Here is a 15,563-nt window from a genome sequence, read left to right as displayed (position 1 = left end):
TTGCGGAGGGGTGTGTGTGTGGTCGCCTCCCTAGTCTCCTAATCGGGGGGGGGGGGGGGGGTTGCAAAAGTGATCAACCGCATATATTGACAATATATGAAGGGGGTGCTGTGACACGGGGGTGGCTGGCTCAAAGTCAGCCCCGAACGTTGACATAATAGGTATGGGGGAACGCTGCGATGAATCTGAAACCCGACCTCTTTGACGAGGAACCGTGTATCCGTGTTTGCACGCCTATGCGCGTGCGTGCTGTCGCCGCCGAGGCGGGACGCCAACGGTCAATGTGCACGTTTTAGAAGAATGTAAGGCTTTCGTCTTAAAATATGACGTGTTGTCTGATTGGCCTTCACCGCATGATGGAAACGTGGTCATCACCTATGTCGTTTACGACTTACCCATAAATTTTGAAGAACTGAGCTCATTCGTAAAATTTTACAAAAAATATTACGTACACAGGGAGACAAAACGAATAAAATAAATGAAGTTCATGATATGAGCGAACGTATGGAAACAAGCGCGCGTGGATTATTAGTTACTGGCGTGGCTTTGGCCGTTTGTTAGAAAAGCGTAACACTCGGCGAATTTTAACGCGTCAGTTACTTTAGAGACTGATTTCATATACTCGATGATTCGGGCTTCGTAAACATACTTTGCTATACATATCAAATGGTCGAAGTTATGAAAACGGACAACTTATAACAATGAAATATTCTTTTCATGTTTTACCTAATTCGAAAGTTTTATGATGATGCGATTTCTCTAGATAAGGACAGTCCCGACTCATAATTGACTACAGATAGCACCGAAACATGCAGTTGCTGTACCTGTTGTGAGAATTGAGGGTAGCCCGCCGCCTCTGCGCGGGCTTTGCCGCCTTTTCTGCCGTCCTACCCTCCTCGATGGTCTGCCACGCTAGGAGAGCGAGAGGGACGTTTAACCCCTCTCACCCGGTAGCGGATGTCGACTGTGGCGCCGTGCGTGGAGTCTCTCCGGAGGTTTCGCGCGCGCGTGTCGGGAGTGAGAGAGACCTCTCCGGGGATGACATGGGGGTAAGCACGCTTTTCTTTTCCGTCCGTCGGCTCCCTTTGGCGCTCTTTCGGACTTCGCCAACAGCGCCTTGCGCCCACGGCGAACGCTTACCTTATTTGCCCCCCCCCCCCCTTCCGAACGCTAGGCCGAGGAGCGAAGCGGTGTCCCAGTGCCTGGGCAGTCTGCGCTGACGCGTATCTCTCCGAAGCCAACGCGAGCGCCTTTGCCCTCGCTCGAGCAACTGGGCCTTTGTCCCGGTGTCTCAGTGCACCACTTTTACCACGAAGACGTACTTGCGGCACCCTGTGTAGTACTTCTCGCTCGTGGCGTGGATAAGCCCATTTGCTTTCCCGCCGCGCCTTTGCAACGGGCTGTACTGCGTTTTGGTGTTGCCGCAGGCAATAAAGTGTTGCGACCTTGAGCAGTATCGTGTTCTCGCCATGGCGATGGCTAACGCGTGCCCTGCGGCTCGCAAAAACCAGACCCACGCTAGTGGCCGTACTGCTTTGAGATACGTGCGCACTACACTGTTTAAAATGCATGTTATTGCATGGAACATTTTTGCCAGGCTAGGCCATGTGGGAAATGCGTATTTGAACAATTTTCTTGAGTGACGTAGCATCTCTACGTCTGTAGTTGCTCGACGTATTTTGTATCAGTAAGTTAACTTGCTCAGCGAGAGTACTGCTGTTGGCATTTTCAATTTACCATTGTGTGGATATATTTTTTAAATTACGTATTTCTTGTATAAAGATGGAATAAAATTTATCATTTTGGCAGTGGTATTCTTTCGATTGTCTTACTTGTAAACAAGCTTGACGCATGGCAAACTTTGTTGCTGTACGCTAGATCTAAACCAAATAAGTTAAAAGATATTGCGGTGGCATGGTCGTGATATTTTCTATCTGTTATCTGTTCTTAAAAATTGTAGTAGTTAAGGCCAGAAAGTTATTTAATAGAGCATGTGTGTGTATGGCAGCGAACCACCGGCGACCGTGACTACAAAGCCCGTAACGGTGAGCCAATCGGTCACGGCACGCAAGTATTTCAGCTGACTGAAAAAGTAATTTACTTTATTCATAACTCGTATGTCTTGTATACACGGTGTTATTGCTCACTAGCCCATGCGATTCAGGTTCTTTACGTTGTCTCCTTTCATGCTATGCGTTTTCGCGCACGCACAGCTACCAAATTAGCGTACTCGAACTCTCGCACTTGAACAGGACCACGTTGTTGCCGCTCCAAAGATCAGTTTTGGCGCTCACTTGCTGCCCCAGGCAATAACACATCTCTTAGCGATGGGCGAGCTCCATTCCACACGTCATTATTAAAGTTGAGTATACTTCAAGAGCCCTGCGTGCAAATACAGCGCAATAACTCCTGCACGTAGCAGGTGCCCCTCGTTTTCCGCGCGCTTTCGAGCGCGGGAAGCCCAGCACAGGACCGGCACAGCAGCGGTGCGGCGCGGAAGTTCACCGCAAAAGGTCCGCGCGGGAGCCAGGGCTTTCGACACTCCCCATATATATTAGGTCACTCTAACCGAACGTTACCAGAAACGTTGGCCGCCAGTGTAAGCCTTAGCGCCCGCTAGTTCGCTTCTACGCATGGTTCTCTTTAGCGGGAGATGGCGTAGTATTGTTTTCTGTAGATCGGCGCCCCTACATTTCAGTGTGCGGAGAATTTCAATAAGCCCTAGTTGTCACTGTCCACCTGTTTTTTTTTCCTTCATGTGTAAGCTTAAAGGGCCCGTGAACCATCCAGAGGTTGAAATTCAGTTTGGGAGGGGAGGGGGGGGGGTATTGTGCATGAGTGTACGAGGAACATGGAGCCGTGAGAATTTTCGGAAACGGTGCAGTAATAGCGGAGGTAGATGCGTTTGATTGTCAAAACCGTGAAGACCACATTTTTCGCTCTTACTGCGCTTGCCTCCGCTGTTATTGTCGCGAGAGCAAGGTTTCCAGCTCCAGTATCTTCTCAGGAAATTTGTGCAAAACCAACTCCTGCTTCTTTTTTAAGTCTTTCTTTGTACTCTTCTACCTTTGGGTTTGTTTCTCTGGCCATTACAGAGCTTCGGCTTTCGACTTTAATGGAATGTGGGATAAATCGTGTTTTCCAGCCTGGGACAGGCGCCTACACGCTGCATTTTACGGCTCACAAACCGAGCAGTCGAGGTCGCCCCGTTCGGGATTAGAAGGGAAAAGCTTACTAGGAAAAGCGTCTAGCAGGAGGCAGGTCCGGCGCCACCGTCTGAGTCTAAGCCATTGTTAACAGGCACGCGTGTCATTGAGAATGACATGGGGACGCGACCACTTAGCCTGACCGAGACATAGTGGCGGCAGGTAAACGACCATATTCTCTCGCGCTGTTGTTAGGATGTCGGGGCGCCTCGCTGTCGCATGTACACCTGGTAAGCAATGGTGTACCCATCGCTCTTAAGGACGCTTCTAGAAAGCAACAGTTAATGAAAGAACTTACGGGGCCCGAGCGTGGGAACGGCCGCCGACGGAAGCAGCACGGCCTGGTATGGGAGAGAGTATCACGTGCGGAGGACCTTTGTTGTGTTTCATTTTGGTAAGGAGGTTTTTACAAATGTAGTGCCTTTTATGAAAGTGTTTCTGTGATTGGTTGAGATGCTGCGAGTCCGAACATGTGATTGGTTTTTGTGAAGACTCTTTGTTCGACCAAGGGTTAAGAACAGGATGTTTGAACTTGAAAAGCAGAGCGGAGTCGGGGTAAACAGCGGATCTCACCACCGGAGACCAGGCCATACAGGCCGAGGGGTATGCCACCATTTTCTATGTTTTGTCTTTGTGACCCAGTGCATTTTGTAAATTGAAGTTGTGTTAGCTAAATAAACCCCCAATGAGTGCTCCCCGAAATCATCGTGTTGACGTCTCAGCGATTGCCTCCGCGGAGTTTCACCCACACTTATTCGTCTCCCTGGTCGTCCGATGCACCTAACTTGAACAACCCCGACGTTTCGCTACAAAGTGGTGGAGGTGCTGGGTAACGATAGTCCCGCTCTGAAATTATGCCCCGAGTCAACAACAAATATCAGGAACCTACCTCTGACTGCTCTACTATGACGGAACCCCCTACCTTCTTCTCTGCTATGTCTACCCCCCAAGTTAAACCATTCGTCGGACCACCAGTCTTTAGAGGCGCGCCGGAGGAATCTATTTCAGAGTGGCTACTTTGCTACGAACATGTAGCGTCGCTTAATAATTGGGACCAAGCCACGAAGGTGAAATTTCTATATCTGGCTTTAGACGGAGATGCGAAAAAGTGGCACACCACTCAAATTCTAACCGGTGCTCCTAATACATGGGAAGAATGGGCGACGCTACTTAAAACGTCCTTTACGAGTCGCCACTCAGTCGAGATCGCCCATTTGCGGCTACAAAACCGCACCCAATTGCCGTCCGAAACCCTCGAGCAGTACTACTATGACGTCGTACAGCTGTGTGCAAGAGTGAACCCGTCCATGACGGAAGATGATCGGTTGCGGCACCTTATGCGCGGTTTGCGTCCGGATATTCTGGAGAAGATGATAATCGCAAACCCGGAGAGCTGCACTGCATTCCTCCAAATTTTGCAACGCATAAATCTGGCAGCTTTGATGAGCCGTGCGTCGGCGCCACAACCGATTGGCATCCAGTATTCCACCGGATTACAGTCGTGGATGCAAAATATCGCGCATCCCGTAGGGTTCGCACCCGCCGCAGCGACAGGGTACTCTCCTCCTACGTGTGTCGCCACTTGAGCCGCGGCCGAATTGCGTTGCCCACGGGAGGCTGCTGACAGCGAAAGAGACCTAAAAGCGATTGCGGACTCGATCGCCGTGCTGTCTGACCGGCTAAAAAGCATCGAAGACGAGGTGCGTCGCCCCCCAATGTCTTGGCCTCAGAGAACTTCCCGTGCCAACGACGGGCGTCCCCGATGCCAGATTCGCCGCCGCAATGGTCACATAGCACAACAGTGCTGGCAGCGGTTCCGAGATGCCAGGAACGATCAGGCGGAGCTCCAAGGCAATCAGAATGTGCAGCCTAATCCTTCGGGAAACGAGAACGGCCGGGCCTAGGGGGCCAGCCCGGCCGCCCCATCGGCACATTGTCGGAAGGTCAGCTTCTCACAGTCCCCACACGAGCCAACGGTACAGAAACAAAGCTTGTAATTGACACCGGCTCGGCCGTAAATGTCATCTCAGAAGAATTAGCTAACAAAATAGGTGCTCCATTCAAATCGAGAAAAAACATATTCATCCGAGGAATTGGCGGAGGCTTGCTCACCCCCAATGGCGAAGCTGAAATAAAACTTGAAATTGGCACCACCAAAGTTCACGAGACGTTTTTAGTGGTCAAGGATTGCCCGTACGAGCTACTCGGTGGTCTTCCTTTTTGTCGAGCAGCCCGGCTTCTCATTGACTTCTCCAAAAAAGAGCTGCAACTAAACGGTGAAATTTTCCGGCTACGTATAGACTCAAGTGCCCCCGAACATAATGATGTACTTTCAGTGCGGTGCCACGAGCAAATTCGCATTGAACCTCGCACAGAAGTCGCTATTGAAGTAAAGGTCGCAAGACACGGAATTCACCTCGTCGAACCGAACAGCACGCTCAAAAACGGACTTCAGGTTGCACGCACAATAACGAGGATCGTGCATGGGAGAGGCCTCATTCGCATAGCTAATCCTACCATGTCGCCAGTAAACCTGCTCAGCGGAACAAAGCTTGGATGGGCTTCATCTATTCATGACGCACAGCTGGCAATCACGGCCCCCGAGAACGATCAAGTGCCTCAAGAGTTTGACATAGAGACTGGGGATCACCTACAGCCATCTGAGCGGGATGAACTGCTGTCGCTCATTGAGAAATACCGCCATCTATTTACGAGCAGTGACAACCCCATCCGGCAGACTCATGTCGCTGAACATGTGATCGACACAGGTGATTCTCGACCAATTCATCAGCACCCATATCGTCATTCCCCTTTTGAAAGACAACAGATTGAGCAACAAGTAGAGGAAATGCTGCGCGATGGGATAATTAGAGAGTCTCACAGTCCTTGGTCATCACCTGTCGTCCTCGTGAAGAAGCCAAATGGGACTTGGCGTTTCTGCGTCGATTTTCGCAGAGTCAATGAAGTCACTAAAAAAGATGTGCACCCACTGCCACGAATTGATGACATTCTCGACGTGCTACAGGGGTCAAAATACTTCACCACACTTGATCTAACATCAGGCTACTGGCAAGTGGGCATCAAGGAGGAAGTTAAGCAAAAGACCGCATTTTCCTGTGGACCCGGCCTGTATGAATTCAATGTTGTCCCTTTCGGCCTGTGCAACGCCCCTGCCACATTTCAGAGAATGATTAACAAAGTCCTCAGTGGTCTTCTCTGGAGAGTTTGTTTGGCCTACTTGGACGACATCGTTATTTTCTCGAAGACTATGGCAACTCATTTGCAAGATTTCGAAAGTGTGTTTTCGGCTTTGGACGTGGCAAACTTACGACTGAAGTCCGAGAAATGCAGCTTCGCTCGCCAGGAGATCAAATATCTTGGACACATTCTCACAGGTGAAAGCATCCGGCCGGACCCAGACAAAGTAGCAGCGATCGAAAAATTCCCAAAGCCACGAAACAAGGAAGGTGTACAGAGCTTTCTCGGAATCTGTAACTACTATCGGCGATTCATCAAAGATTTCTCTCGCATTTCTCGACCTCTGACCAACTTAACCAAAAAGGATGTTCCTTTCGTCTGGGATGCGGCATGTGATGTGGCCATGCAAACCCTCAAAGAGAAGCTGATCACAGCCCCAATTCTGCGTCAGTTTGAGCCGGGAAAACCGATAGAGGTGCACACTGATGCCTGTTATTACGGCATTGGCGCCATGCTTGTACAGAAAATTGGAACTCAAGAGAGAGTCGTCGCCTATGCCAGCCGCCACCTTAACAAGGCAGATATGAACTACAGTACCACTGAGAAAGAATGCCTCACCGTTGTGTACGCCTGCGGACAGTTTCGGCCATACGTCTTTGGTTCTAAGTTCACGGTCGTGACTGACCAAGCCAGCCTGGCTTGGCTAATGAAAGTAAGGAATCCGAACGGTCGTCTTATGCGATGGCCCCTGTTGCTTCAGGAATTCGACATAACGTTGCGACACCGCCCTGGCCTCAAGAATGGAAATGCCGACACGCTTTCCCGCCTGCCTCATGATCCCGCGCCTGTAAGCGAAGAAAACCCCTTACCGTTGCTGGTTCTGGATCAGGTGAATGTTGGAAAAAAGCAGAGGGCAGACCCATGGATGAAAGAAATTATGCAGCACCTCGAGCACCCGGATGCGCCCGTTGTCAGGAAAACTAGGAGAACGGCACGGAGCTTTCAGTTGATCGACGGTGTACTGTATCGAAGGGCGAAAGGGTTTCAGGAGGATCGTGCTGCGCTCGTTGTCCCCAAGTGCTTGAGATCTGAGATTTTAAGGTACTGCCATGACGCCACCACGGCAGGCCACTTAGGTGTCAAGCGCACACGGGAGAAAGTTCGTTGCCGATATTTCTGGCCGAAGATGTTCTCGTACGTAAGCAAGTACGTTCTCTCCTGCCCCGACTGCCAGACACGAAAGCAACCACCGGGGAGGCCGGTCGGTTTCCTCCAACCGATCCCACCTGCAGGTCGACCTTTTCAGCAGGTGGGCATGGACTTCGTTGGGCCTTTCACTAAATCCAAAGCAGGGAACCGCTACATCGTCGTGATTACCGACTACCATACGAAATGGGTCGAGGCTGTCGCGTGTCCAGCGGCCACTGCCGCAGAAGCAGCCAGAGCTTTCGTCGAACAAATCGTCCTACGTCATGGTGCCCCGGAGAAAGTAATAAGCGATCGTGGGCAGCACTTTGTCGCCAACTTGACCGAAGAAGTATTCCGGCTCGTGGGTAGCGAGCATGCCACCACAACAGCATACCACCCACAGGCCAACGGCTTGTGCGAGCGTTTTAACCGCACGTTGGCTGACATGCTCAGCATGTATGTTTCCTCACACCACCGCGACTGGGATGAATTCCTACCGTACGTTCTATTTGCATACAATTCTTCCACCCACGGGACGACTGGATTCACTCCCTTCTTTCTTCTTCACGGACATGAACCGACACTACCGGTGGACGTAGGGTCGGGCACGCAACGCGGATTCGACTACACTCTGGATGCAATGAAAGTGGCCCGCAGGCTGCGGCAGGCTCGAAAAATAGTAAATAAACGGGAGAAGCGTCAGCAGGAGAAGAACAAGCGCAGCTATGATGCTAGGCGACGAAGTGTTGTTTATCATCAGGGCGACTTGGTGTACTTGTGGACTCCCTCCCGGGCGAAAGGGAAGACGACAAAGCTTCTTCACAAATATCACGGACCTTTCCGTCTTGTGCGCCCGGTAGCCGAGAACAACTGGGAGGTGGTAGACCAAACTGGAAAAAAACGTGACGTTGTGAATGTGGCGCGTTTAAAGCCCTGCCACGTTCGATTGGGCTCCGATGCCAACGACGCGGACGATGAGTCTGATGATAATCATGAGGTGCGCGATCTCGGTGGTGTTGTGCGCGAGTGCAGTGCAAGGAGAGATGACCACGGATTGCATCAAAGTGTTGTGCGCGAGTGCGGCTCCAATGGTGATGTGCGCGAGTGTGGTTCGCGAGTGGGTCAGGAACTCCGTTTGCAACATTGTGTGCGCGGGACACAGACCAGTGTTCCAGTACAGCAGTGCGAAAGCTACGACACGGACACTGAACTCGGACTGGAAGACATTTTCAAGTAATAACAACGCACAACAGAATGTCAGTGCTTACGAAACGGACACTGAATTGTATTGCAGTACCGATGAGTGAACCCATATATTTCCGTGTCCAATGATTTTGTTTTGTTTTTCATCTGTTGTTTTATGTAATTTTTTAAAACATCTCACACACTTGTTGAATGCAAAACCTTTTTGTATAATTAGTCTATTTATTGTCGTGTTTTGCAGATAAAACGAGTGGGGCACTCTTTTTCGTAGGGGGGAGGTGTCGCGAGAGCAAGGTTTCCAACTCCAGTATCTTCTCAGGAAATTTGTGCAAAACCAACTCCTGCTTCTTTTTTAAGTCTTTCTTTGTACTCTTCTACCTTTGGGTTTGTTTCTCTGGCCATTACAGAGCTTCGGCTTTCGACTTTAATGGAATGTGGGATAAATCGTGTTTTCCAGCCTGGGACAGGCGCCTACACGCTGCATTTTACGGCTCACAAACCGAGCAGTCGAGGTCGCCCCGTTCGGGATTAGAAGGGAAAAGCTTACTAGGAAAAGCGTCTAGCAGGAGGCAGGTCCGGCGCCACCGTCTGAGTCTAAGCCATTGTTAACAGGCACGCGTGTCATTGAGAATGACATGGGGACGCGACCACTTAGCCTGACCGAGAATTGTGGCGGCAGGTAAACGACCATATTCTCTCGCGCTGTTGTTAGGATGTCGGGGCGCCTCGCTGTCGCATGTACACCTGGTAAGCAATGGTGTACCCATCGCTCTTAAGGACGCTTCTAGAAAGCAACAGTTAATGAAAGAACTTACGGGGCCCGAGCGTGGGAACGGCCGCCGACGGAAGCAGCACGGCCTGGTATGGGAGAGAGTATCACGTGCGGAGGACCTTTCCCTTTGCGTGTTTCATTTTGGTAAGGAGGTTTTTACAAATGTAGTGCCTTTTATGAAAGTGTTTCTGTGATTGGTTGAGATGCTGCGAGTCCGAACATGTGGTTGGTTTTTGTGAAGACTCTTTGTTCGACCAAGGGTTAAAAACAGGATGTTTGAACTTGAAAAGCAGAGCGGAGTCGGGGTAAACAGCGGATCTCACCACCGGAGACCAGGCCATGCAGGCCGAGGGGTATGCCACCATTTTCTATGTTTTGTCTTTGTGACCCAGTGCATTTTGTAAATTGAAGTTGTGTTAGCTAAATAAACCCCCAAAGAGTGCTCCCCGAAATCATCGTGTTGACGTCTCATCGATTGCCTCCGCGGAGTTTCACCCGCACTTATTCGTCTCCCTGGTCGTCCGATGCACCTAACTTGAACAACCCCGACGTTTCGCTACATTATTTTCTCTCACACCTCTTCGCTCTCTCTCCGAGCGCCCCTCCCATGCCCTTGCAGTCTCGCGTGACATACGTCATCGTTTACGCGCTGCTTTAGACACCGTCGCTTTCCAGTGGCCGTGACTTCGGCCGTCGGCTCCGTCAGTTGCGTTGTAGCTGCGTGTTTGTTGGCGGACCGTGGCTGCCGTAATCGTGTCGGTATAGACCCTGCGTTGCGCGCACGCCTTCAAAAGATCGCCAACGCGATGGAACCGTACGGGGACACGCTGTGCCCCGCACGTGTTGCACGCACGCGAGCAACACGATGAACAACAATAAGCAGCGCAGACAGCTGCTTTCAGACTGACCGGAAGTCGTAAGCTCTACCTCGACCTGTCACAGTATGTTTGGCATAATTGGCTCGGCGCGTCGCGCGGACACCCATAAGGAGGAGGGATTATTTCTGGTAATTTTTTGCGCGCCGGCGTCTCGTAGCGCTGCCACGTGCAGGATCGTTGACCACGACGGCATCCTGCACACGATGCGCGCGTTTACTTGAAATACTTGCAAAAATATCGGAGGTAGTTTGCGGGCCCTTTAAGTTTAGCTGAGAGCCTGCAACCCTTCGACATGCAAAATAACCGACTATTCCACATGCAAACAATTATAATGGCGGTGAAAGCGTGCTTCCGACTCAAATTATTGATTTTGGCACTTTGATTGCGCAGATAATTACCCTAATAAAAAGATATGCTGCAGCGGTCTAAGCAGGCGTAAGTTTCTACAATGAACCGAAATATATAAAAAGATACACGTTTATAACCTCGCTGTAAGCTGGCCTCACACAAAGCCACAATGATCTTAGATACTTGACTGGAACTCGCCGATACCTATTGCATGAGACCTGATTTTGCAGATATTTGATGAGCGTGGCTTTAAATCCCAATTGGAAGTGAGCAGGATTTAAAGCGGTCCACATGCTCGGTGCTCTGCACTTATTGAAATTGGGTATCTAGCCTTGCGAGTAAGTCCACAAGAGGCAGAGCTCCCGAACAGTTCAAGAACTGTTCACAGAATGATTAGGAAAAGGATGAGACGACCTCTTTTGTCTCGTCCTTTTCCTAATTGTTCTGTGTGCTGTGAAGAGGTTTCATAATGAATCCCCACCAAGTTGCCCAAGTGTAAACCCTTTCACGGACAGTGGTTCTTAGTGAGCGCCTGTTATGCCGCCTTTCCCTCTTGTGTTCTACTTATTTTTAGAACTCAGTTCAGAACCAATTTGCCCACCAGTCAATTTAAAGATATCAGACAAACAGCCTAAGTAATTTTTTCAGGCTAAGGTACGAATATAAGTTTATCTTCAGGGAAGAAATAATTGTGTAAGTGGCTACAACTGATGCTCAGTGCGAGCAACGGGTGTTTTGAGCGCATTCATGAGGCTCGGTGTTATTGCCGCCATATATTCGTCATTTGCAGTAAAGTTATGCAAGACGCTTCAAGAAAGATCAATTTTTTTTTTCAACTGCGGAAGCGCGACGTCGCCGTGCATAGAATGATTGGAGAAGATAATTAGTGCTTTGATCTCAGGCTTCACCATTATGAAATATTCGTTCTGTACATGTTTACATTTTCGTCCATATGCTTTTGCATTGATCCATTAAAAAAATTGTAAAAGCAGTTTTTACACCTGTGTTTCGGCCTGCATGCGTGTTCACTTTAGCCTATTTTATTGGCTCTTGGCTCAAGCTGGCTACTTTTCGCATAGTTTGTTAAATATTCTGGCCATTGTTTGTATGTTAGTATTCGTACTTGACAACCTGCTCGTGACAGATTTCTTCTAAAACGAAAGCAGAAAGCATGTTTGGAGAAGAACGACACACAGACGACTTACAAGACAAGAAGGTACTTTAATTCGCTTGCATTTAGTAGAAGCAAGCACTTTGTACGCCCATACAAAGAAAGACTTCTCAAACAGCCAAACTTAACAGCTGAACATTTCTGTTTCGAAGCCTTCGCCAGGCCACGGAGGCTCACCGAAGGTCTCGTGATCAGAAGTGATACAAATAGAACAACCTCAAACAGCGCACAACTTGCATTCTTATTTTTATACATACGTTTTTTTCTTTGTCCCAGCAAAGTAAAAATCACGGTGTACGCACGCTGAATCCTGCTACATTTCTTTTTCCGCTCCAAAAATTCCTTTCCTGTAGACAATCGCTCATAGTGGACATTGCAACTACGCGAGAAAACAGACGAACCCGAACATTTCTGGGGCGTGCCTTGTGCTGTGCGCACTCCGTGTTGGCAAGCGCTCAGCTTGCAGCAGTAGCGGAAACTATAGGAATTTTTTCGGGCAGACGTTAAGTGCACTCTTCAGTAGTAGCCGTTTTTCAATGAACAGAAGTGATACTATGGTAAAAATAAGAGCGACGGCATGCGCGAGTTATCAGACTTGGTGCAACGGCCTTTACAACAAAACGAACACAAACGTGCATAAAAAAAGAACAACAGCGAATGGTGCCTAAGCACTCGTGCAGTGAGTTCTCTTCGCCTGGCGCGCCTTCGGTGTGAGAAAAAAGCACCACGTGCCACCTATTGCTGCACGTCCAACGTGTGGGCTAGTAGTACAGGCGTCATGCATCACAGTAGCGAGGTGGTTTTATCGAAGGCAAACGCACGTCCGGATGAAAATCTAGGGCAGGGCGTTGATAAGGTTTGGCCGTTGATTCCGAATGGATCGGCGCGGCTTTGACCGAATCACGTAAAAGCGACATTGGGATACCGGCGCTTGTGGGCTTATCAATTGCGCACCATTGTCTTAAGGATTATCACAACCCGAAACGTGGTCAGTCACAACCGCATCTACAGAGAAAGCCGCTTGTGCCCCTGAGTCGCTTGCGCGGCGCGAGATGGTTTTTTGCAGCCGAAAAGAGCATATTGCTCACACGCAGCATTGCATCACTTGCGCGCCAGAGGACGTTTTTCTTGACAATAACTTATTGCGAGAAACTCCATAAGGCGTTCAGCATTGGCGCCGTGAGATGGCCTTTGACAAGTATTGCAGCTGTGTGCCTCTCGGGATTACAGGCAGCCGGAAAGAAGGGCAAATGAGGGGCCGACACAGGCGTCGCAATGCGCACAGTGTTACTCCACCATGGCAACACAGACTATTTTGGTTGCTTACGAGCCTTCTTAAGCGGACAACAAAGCATTATTGAGGCTCATCTGCCAACTACAGTGGTGAACAATGAAGGGATTTTAGAGGGAAGTAGCCTGCTCTTTTGAGTGAAGTATCTCTTACTGAAGAATTCGAAAGCGGCGAGCTTTCGACATTATTCATTGCGTAGACTACCCTGTAGCTGAATAAGTTTTTTTTGCTGATCATGACGTGTACTTGAACTGTAGGAATGTGCCTTTCATGTTGACACTTGCGGAGCGCTGTTTGAACACAAAGCAGGTAGAACACAACAGGAGCGCAAACTCTGTTCTTGCCCGTGTGTCTCTCTTCGTGTTCAACTACGTACAACTGACTACTCTGGCCCTTACCGGTGTCTTTCAACATGTGGCTCAAAAGATTGAAGATCCAGGTCAGATTTTATTGGCATATTGGCTGGTCTTCGTTGTTAGGAATTATAGGAGTTACTCTGCGAAATAAACACACAGAAAAAGGTGCCACGTCTGAGACTACAGAGTATGAAATATTCAGCATTGCAAATTCGCTGTCACAAAAAGGTGCTGCGCCAAGCAGTTACACCTCAGTTTGTTCCGTTTTACCTATCCACAGAAGAAGAAAAAAACTATGCATAATGCGCTGTTTCGTTCGGAATGAGGTACTATAACGTGCAATGACGCTGGACAGCGTGAGAATGAGCCCGCACTGACAAAGTGTGAGGTAAAAACCGCAGGAGTACCCGCTAAGTGACTCTCCGTAATCTTCTTTATTTGCACAACCACGCCCATGCCCCACCGCAACGTGGCGCTTTCCTTGTTGTATTCCGCTGATCTCGCAGAAACATCGCGAAGTTTACCGGATGAGATTGCTTCGGTTGCTTGGCTTATGAAGGCAAACTGCATCAGTATTTTTGTTCAGTTGTTCATTCTCACTTTCCAATAGAAGGAAATCTTTTCGCGGACACAGAAGACGAAGATGCAGTAGAGCACGCACTCTGGTGCATGCATAAAATACCAACGGCAACGAAAGTCTCTTCTAAGAACGCTAGGTAGGACCCCTACTGGGCGCATGGCTACACTTGTTACACCGGCCCTGAAGTGCGGGGTAGAGCAATGGATATTCTTCGCGTTAATACGCTGTCCCTGTAAGCTTCTCTTTAAAGATAACTGCATTACGATTCTACCTGGAGTTTCAAAAATACTACGGCGCCGAGCTATGTCTTCAGAGCAGTTGATCTAGGAGATGATAGTGTTTAAAGACGAGTTAGAGGACCTGAAAATGGGGCGAGAGGGTCATGCTGTGTCGATTAGGACCTCTACTTTAAGCCCTTCCTTCAACGCTGGCGTAAGTTGCGTCAAGGGCGCGTCACGGTCTAAGAAATGACTGCTCTAAAAGATAACTTGTTGAGTTGAGAATATGGCGAGGGCTCAGGTAGGTGTCGGCATTTTAGAGAGCGCCCCAAGGGGCTCACCGAATCCAGGCTCTCGCGTGAAACTTTCAAACAGAGAGAGAGAGAGAGAGAGCCTGGAAAACGCCGTATAGTAGGGCAGCGGGTGACTTTCAAAACATGCATCATAGCCGCAAGCTATATAGGGCTGCTTGTGGGGCGATTTGCCTCTATTTTGACAGTAGCACATTAATTGTGTCTGGTGGCTTATAAGAGGTTACGCGAACAAAGATTTAAAAGATTATGAAAAATAATTTCAGTGCACTTGACCGTCTTGAGATAGTGCAGTCCGACTGATGAAGCTCACCGCATTTCTTGATACCGCAAAAAAAAAAAGTCCCTTCTCTACAGGCAAAATCACTGTCTCCAATCATTCGAGAAATATGAAGTGGTTACACGAAGCTCGCCTAATGGTCATAAAGGTGTAATTGAAGGATGTAAAACGCGCCCAAACCAACGAAGTCGCACAACCTTTGGCGCGCCGTGAGCTTTGCCTGGAAGGACTGGACCTGAAATGGCGGTTAGCTAACTTGCCATCGGCTCTGCCGTATGCACCGCAAGGCTCCCGTAAATAAAGACGGAGCGAGAAACGAAAGAATCCGAGAGGACGAATGTTCGAGGGCAACGCGTAGGAATAAATAGATAAAAAAAAACGCCGTCTACAGTGGACGAAAGTGCTCGAGTAACTCACCTACGCTGGGCATGGCTTAACATGTAGAGTATCAGTGCAATCGTAAATGTACTTTTCGTTTCTATCACTGGCCAACGCATGGAGTAACAACCTGTATCAGGGTAGAACGAATAAACAACCATTTCAGGCATCACGGGTGTGCAACG

Source organism: Rhipicephalus microplus, chromosome 2 (genome assembly GCF_043290135.1).
Source record: "Rhipicephalus microplus isolate Deutch F79 chromosome 2, USDA_Rmic, whole genome shotgun sequence".
Lineage (NCBI taxonomy): Eukaryota > Metazoa > Arthropoda > Arachnida > Ixodida > Ixodidae > Rhipicephalus > Rhipicephalus microplus.
This window is presented reverse-complemented; position numbering follows the sequence as displayed.